The following is a 4981-nucleotide window of genomic DNA, read 5'->3' as shown; positions in this document are numbered from 1 at the left end:
AGGCGTTGGTCGAGGCAAATACAACAACAACGTTTAAAAGGCATTTGGAGAAGAAGTGGAAGGAACACATAAATTGCTGGAGTAATTCAGCGGTCATGCATCATCTCCAGAAACAACAAAATGGTGTACAAGGCAGGTGTACAAGAGAAGAAACAAAGTACAAGGGTAACAAAAAGGAACTGCAGTTGCTGGTTCACGAAAGAAGACACAATGTGCGGGTTACGTGAGCACATTGAGTCTTCTTTGTCAACCAGAATCCGCAGTTCCTTTGTTTTGCTTTTCTATGTTCCTTTGATTCTATTGGCGAGGCCGATCCCGCAAGACTTGGACGGAAATTATTATCCATGCAAGGCTCCGAATTGGAAGAAAACATTGGTGATAGGTGTGATATCTTGAGCTCAGACACAGAATAACAAGTTAACTCACTGCTGACCGGAACATGACTGCACAGCTGTACTGTGGTTTATTCAATCATTTACAATCCTCCAACCAAAGGTGGCGCTATTACAATAGGGACATAAGGCTTTGAGATTCAGTTGTGAGGGGGGAAGGAATGTGCGATAGTGCCAGAGTGCGTCTTAATACCGAAAGACAATTCCTTTCAGCTGACACCGTGAAAACCTGGTCATAAGTTATGACTCCTTAGCGAGCGGCAAATCATACGATCATATTGAAACCATACGGGTGTCAGAGGTTTTAGGGAGAAGGTGGGAGAATGGGGTGAGGAGGGAAAGATAGATCAGCCATGATTGAATGGCGGAATAGACTTGATGGGCCGAATGCCCGAATTCTGCTCCCAACACATGATACTTGTGGGCGCTCCGGACAGCACATTGGAAAGGAGTAACAGAGTTTACAAATTACTCCATGGTGAGTGTGGGGGAGCGGAACGGAACTTCAGCTGCGACATATGGAGGGGAAGGTCTGAGTCCCAATCATACGCCTTTTTTAACCACTATATTGACTCGTGTTGCCACTTTCAGGGACACCTGGGCCACAATATTCTTCTGCATAGCAATGCTGTTGAGCGTCTTGCCATTACCTGTGCATATTCCACTTACATTCGACCTCCCAAAGTGCATCACGTCACACTCACTCAGATTATACTCCATCTGCCATTTCTACCCCTATTTATGTACGAGATCTATATCTCGTTTTATACTCTTCAGCCAAATGACACTGTCCGGTCCTGACGATACGAATGCCAATCATTTGCTGTCCGCAATTCTCTCGGACCTACGAGAAATCAATGACAACTCCTGGTTGCACTTGAGAGGATCAACGCTCAGTCTCATTAATAATCGTAATTATTCCTGCTGCCACTCAAGCTCGGAAAAGCTGACTTTCAGGTGTCAGTGCTGGACGTGTTGCCCATCAGAGAAACCGACCGAGTGACAAAGCACAGAAACAAGGCCTTTGCCCACTTCGTGGCTACGCTCACCACCGATCTATTTAATTCTCCTACATCGTCCAACCCACTTTCATACCGGGATGATGTACAGTTGTCAATGTACTTCCCGACCACATATCTGGTAGAGGAAACTGAGATACCCACAGGAAATTCAATAGTTGCCCGTCGTCGAAAAAATAAGGCAGGTTATTGTTAAACCCGGAGAAAGCAAAACTAATGGATGTGTCACAGCAAAAGCGCCGGCGCAAAATCAAGTATAGATCAGGGAAATTGAAAGTAATGGGTACCACTACGGAAACCAGGGACCTTTAGTTCTTCAGTCGAACGCTCTCCCAACTGAGCTATTACGGCTACATTGCTGCTTCAAACATAAATTCTCAGATCACCTCCATCATTAATGGTCGGTCTCTACGTTTCTTAAACCAGGCTGTGAATTTGGATATATTCATAAGTGATAGGAGCTGTGGATTCAGCCCATCAAAGCCACTCCGTCATTCAATAATGGTTGATCTATCTCTCCCTGCTAACCCCATTCTCCTGCCTTTTCCCCATAACTCTTGACACTCGTACTAATCAGGAATCTATCTACATCTGCCTTAAAAACATCCATTGACTTGGCCTCCACAGCTATTGTGGCAAAGAATTCCACAGATTCGCCACCCTCTGACTAATGAAATTCCTCGTTCCTAAAGGAAAGTTCTTTGATTCTGAGACTATGACCGCACGTCCTAGACTTTTCCACTGGTGGACATATCCTCGCCACATCCACTCTATCCCAGCCTTCCACTGTTTGGTAAGTTCCAATGAGATCCGCTCTGATCCTTCTAAATTCCAGCGAGTACAAGCCCAATGCCGTCAAACGAGCATCGTATATTAACCCCCACGTTCCTGCGGTCATTGTTGTACATCAATTCTGGACCGTCTCCAGAGCTACCATTTCCTACCTCAGATATGGTTCCCCAAATTGCTCGAAATACTCCAAATGAGACCTGGCCAGCGCCTTTTACAGCCGCAATATTACATCCCTGTTTTTGTATTCTAGCCCTCTTAAATAAATGCTGCCATTGCTTTTTCTTCCTTGCTGCCGATTTGATTTGCCAATTAACTTTTGCTGCACAAAATTCCATCTGCCACTTTCCTGCCCACTCTCCCAACACTTTCGCCACATCCATCGGGATCCCACAGTGACCACTTATTCCCATCTCTACCCCTGTCTGCTTTTCGCAGAGACCGTTCCCTCCCAGGCCAACTCGTCCCTTCCCACACAAAACACCCGCTCCCCAGGTTCTTTCCCCTGCAACCGCAGGAGATGTAACACCTATCGCTTTACCTCCCCCATCGACTCAATCCAAGGACCCCGACAGTCTTTCCAGGTGAAACAGAGGTTCACTTGCACCTCCTCCAAACTCATCTACTGTATCCGCTGTTCCAGGTGTCAACTTCTCTACATCGGCGAGACGAAGCGCAGGCTCGGGGATCATTTCGCTGAACACCCCCGCTTAGTCCGTCTTAACTTGCCTGATCTCCCGGTTGTTCTGCACTTCACCCCCCCACCCCCGTCACATTCCCAATCTGACCTTTCTGCCCTGCGCCTCCTCCATTGTCGGAGTGAGGCCCAGCGCAAATTCAAGGAACAGCACCTTATATTTCACGGGTAGCTTACACCCCAGCGGTATGAACATTCACTTCTCTAACTTCAAATACCCCTTGCATTTCCTCGCTATCCCCTCCCCCTTCCAAGTTCTCCAACCAGTCTTGCTCTCTCTGACTACATTCTATCTTTGTCCTGCCCACTCCCTTGACATCAGTCTGAAGTATGTCCTCGACCTGAAACGTCACCCATTCCTTCTCTCCGGAGATGCTGCCTGTCCCGCTGAGTTACTCCAGCATTTTTTGTCTCCTACTAAATATTTCCAATATGCACAAGAATCATGAGCGCAAAACTACAGAGATTCGCTAGGCTCTGCTGAAACGTGTATATGGCTGACAAGAAGCGAGACTGCGGTGAACTAGAATTAAATTCTAACGCTGATGGAAATATAGGTCATTTTGCAAGACCGGCCCCATATCTGGTGACAATGTACTATCGTTGGAAAGTCTCTCGTCGTGAACACATCTCCGCACCTACCTTGTCAGGCTTCTCAGGTGATTCGGTAGGATCACCTCTAACACCTAAAAACAACTGACCGAACATGTTTAAGCTCTCGCAAGAGCATTACATGAACGGAACGGGAAGGTGGAACATAAAGCATAGAACACACAGCACAGCAACAACTCGTTCAGCCCCTAATGTCTGTGCCGTTCATGATGCCAAGACAACTCTCATCTGCCTACATGTGGTTCCTGTCACTCCATGCATATATACAGTATCTGCTTATCCAAGAGCCTCTTAAATGCCATTATCACACCCGAAAGAAGCGCAGATTGTAGATTAATTGGCCTCTGTAAATTTAGCAAAGTGTGTAGGGACTTCATAAGAATGTGTGACAGTATCGAACTAGTGTGAACGGGTGAACCATGGTCGATGTGAACTCTGTGGATCCAGTGGCACTTCTCTAATCTTAACTAATCAAAACTAACTCTGCCGAACGGCTCACGACGAGGATGGGATTCGAACCCACGCGTGCAAAGCACAATGGATTAGCAGTCCATCGCCTTAACCTCTCGGCCACCTCGTCTCATTTCTGGAGCATATTGCTTTTTAATTCATACAAACTGCTTTTCTTTTTTCGCACTTTAAATTTGGTGTCCACCCTTCGCTTTCCAAAAGCAGTTTCATTGCAGAATTCTTAAACGCCCCCAATTCCCAAGTTTATTACTTTGTTTCGGGAATTTAACGAACTTTTTCAATTAACTTAACATGTCGATTACTCACGCAGGTTGTTAAGGTTTTTACTCTTTTTCCTTATGCTTTATAACTTGGTGGCCTCTTTGGATCGTTCATCTTGTGGTGAAGAGGGTTGCGTGTTCCCATAATTCCGAGAGCGATGCGGTCGGAACCATTAGCTTCTGGTAGGGCCACCCATGGCGGTAAGGTCGAAGATGAGGGTCCGGACTAAGAACCAAAGATAATAGAGCAGAGCAAGATAGACCACTCGACCCTAAAGACCGTAGTATATCATGGCGCCATTTTAGTAGGCAGGAACTTGCAGAAACATTTAAAAAGAAAAATAACAATAATCTGTGAATTGATAGATGAGATATATTCTGCATTTGTATCATTACACATACTGATTAACTGATCACAAAACACTGATTACACTCCGAGAGGCATAACGAACTGCGGGTTTTGCCTATTAAAATGTCGGACGTTCCGCTCCTTTGCGTACTACACTTCAGTATAGGCGATGTCAACGGAATGGTTCACCTTGCTCCTCTAGTATTTTTGCTAAGAACGATCCAACCTACAAGACCTCAACCGCGGGCCAGGCCGACAAAGTTATCTTCATATAAACGGCTGTGAAGGCGGATGAAGGCTGCAACAGATCTATCAGCTCCAATCGTCTTGGTTTCCTTGCCATTAGAATTAGTTGATTGGGTTGTGAAGGCCCGTGTGCTTCTTGGAGTGCA

At 45.9% G+C, this 4981-nt stretch overlaps 1 non-coding gene across 1 annotated transcript; it reads right to left on the bottom strand.

The window, feature by feature from the left end:
• Window positions 1-4007: 4007 nt before the first annotated feature.
• trnas-gcu (transfer RNA serine (anticodon GCU)) lies at window positions 4008-4089 on the bottom strand. Its single transcript has one exon. It is a non-coding gene; the product is annotated as a tRNA-Ser (tRNA).
• Window positions 4090-4981: the final 892 nt, after the last annotated feature.

This window comes from Rhinoraja longicauda, chromosome 35, assembly GCF_053455715.1.
Source record: "Rhinoraja longicauda isolate Sanriku21f chromosome 35, sRhiLon1.1, whole genome shotgun sequence".
In the NCBI taxonomy this organism is placed as follows: Eukaryota; Metazoa; Chordata; class Chondrichthyes; order Rajiformes; family Arhynchobatidae; genus Rhinoraja; species Rhinoraja longicauda.
Note: the sequence above shows the minus strand (reverse complement) of the source record. Positions and strands in the feature narration are given on the sequence as shown.